This window comes from Dipteris shenzhenensis, chromosome 1 (genome assembly GCF_047967505.1).
Source record: "Dipteris shenzhenensis isolate YYH24624 ecotype China chromosome 1, Dip_SZ_1.0, whole genome shotgun sequence".
In the NCBI taxonomy this organism is placed as follows: Eukaryota; Viridiplantae; Streptophyta; class Polypodiopsida; order Gleicheniales; family Dipteridaceae; genus Dipteris; species Dipteris shenzhenensis.
In genome coordinates, this window is record NC_141596.1 from 75,417,216 (window position 1) to 75,419,273 (window position 2,058).

At 71.3% G+C, this 2,058-nt stretch overlaps 1 pseudogene; it reads right to left on the reverse strand.

The window, feature by feature from the left end:
- Positions 1-285: 285 nt before the first annotated feature.
- On the reverse strand, positions 286-405 carry LOC147906384 (5S ribosomal RNA; annotated as a pseudogene).
- Between the last annotated feature and the right edge of the window lie 1,653 nt (positions 406-2,058).

Here is a 2,058-nt window from a genome sequence, read left to right on the forward strand (position 1 = left end):
CGGGGGATGGGACGCTGCGGGACGCCACATCGGGACTGCGACGGGGGGTCAAGACGCTGCTGCAGGTGCGCGTGGCATTGGGGGCACGACCGTGGCATCGGGACGTTGCGGGTGATCGGGTCACATTGCGCGTGGCGTCAAGACGTTGCGCGACGGGGTCCTTGGCGACGCGTGCACACGGGTATCAGGGTGTGCGCGACAGGAGGGCGTCGGCCGAGCGTATTGGGTGAGGTCGGCGGTCAGGGATACCAAGGCGTGGCAAGACCGCTAACCTCGGGGGCAAAAAGGGTGCAGCACCAGGACTTCCCGGGAGGTCACCCATCCCAGTACTGTTCTGGCCCAAGCGCGCCTAATTAGCGGAGTTCTGATGGGATCCGGTGTATTAGCGCTGGTGTGACCGCACCACGACCAAATAACCGTGAGAAATCAGTATTGTCTTATTTTGTAAAGGGGGGGGGGGGGGGGGCGCAATGGGGGATACGCGACATGCGCGCAAGGGGGGGCGCATGCGCACAAGTGGGATGGGCGGGTGGGGGGGGCGCATGGGTGCAAGGGGGGATGGGTGGGGGGATGCGCACAAGGGGGGATGAGGGACGGGGGAGGAGGGGGGGGCATGGGTGCAAGGGGGGATGGGGGGGAGGATGCGCACAAGGGGGGAATGAGGGAAGAGGGGGGGGGGGGGGCATGCGTGCACGGGGGGATGGGGGGGGCGGGGCGCATGGGGGGATGAGGGAGGGGGGGGGGGGGGGCGCGACAATGGGGGATGGGGTGCGGGGGGGCATGCGCACAAGGGGGGTGTTGGGGGGAGGGGGGTGCGCAGGCGCACAGGGGGGGGCAAGGGGGGGTTGGGGGGGGTGCGCATGCGCACAAGGGGGGTTTGGGGGGGGGGGCATGTACACAAGGGGGATGAGGGGAGGACGGGGGTGCGCATGCGCACAAAGCGGGGGGGCGAGGGGATGCACGCAAGGGGGGGGATGAGGGAGGGGGGGCGCATGCGCACAAGAGGGGGTGTGCGGGGGGGGTGGGGTGCGCACGTGCACAAGGGGGGATCGGGGGGTGCGTACGCGCACAAGGTGGGATTGGGGGGGGGTCGTGCACAAGGGGGGATGAGGGAACGGGGGGGGAGCAGAAAACCCCACCCGAGAGAGAGACACGAGGAACGGGCCACGGGGGGCCATGGAGAGGAGGGGACAAATCGGTGCGGCGGCAGGCTGAATCTCAGTGGATCGTAGCAGCAAGGCTACTCTGCCACTTACAATACCTGGCCACATATTTAAGTCGTCTGCAAAGGATTCATCTCCCCGATCGTTTGGAATTGCCATTCTGAGTCCACGAGGCGGCTCCTTCGGCCACCTCGAGGGAGGCTCTCGGGGGTGGGGGGGCGGGGGGGCATGGGGGGTGCGGGTGGGGGGGGGTACGCAACATGCGCGCAAGGGAGGGGGGGGGACATGGGGCGTGGGGTGTGGGGGGGGTACGCGACATGCGCGCAAGGGGGGGGGAGGGGGTGTTGGGGGGGGGGGGGGCATGGTGGGTTGGGGGGGGGGGGGGGCATGGGGAGGGGGGAGGGGGGGCGGGGGGCATGGGGGGTGGGGGTGGGGGGGTACGCGACTTGCGCGCAAGGGGGGGGCGCATGGGGTTGGGGGGGGAGGGGGGGCATGGAGCGTGGGGGGGGGGCATAGGGGGTAGGGGGGGTACGCGACATGCGCGCAAGGGGGGGTGCATGGGGGTTGGGGGGGGGCATGGAGCGTGGGGCGGGGGGGGGCATGGGGGTGGGGGGGGTACGCGACATGCGCGCAAGGGGAGGGGGTGCATGGGGTTGGGGGGGGGGGGGGCATGGAGCGTGGAGGGGGGGGGGCGGGGCATGGGGGTGGGGGGGGTACGCGACATGCGCGCAAGGGGGGGGGCGGGGCATGGGGGTGGGGCATAGGGGGTGGGGGGGGGTACGCGACATGCGCGCAAGGGGGGGCGCATGGGGTGTTGGGGGGGGGCCATGGGGGGTGGGGGTGGGGGGGGGGTACGCGACATGCACGCAAGGGGGGGGGGGGGGCATGGTGGGTT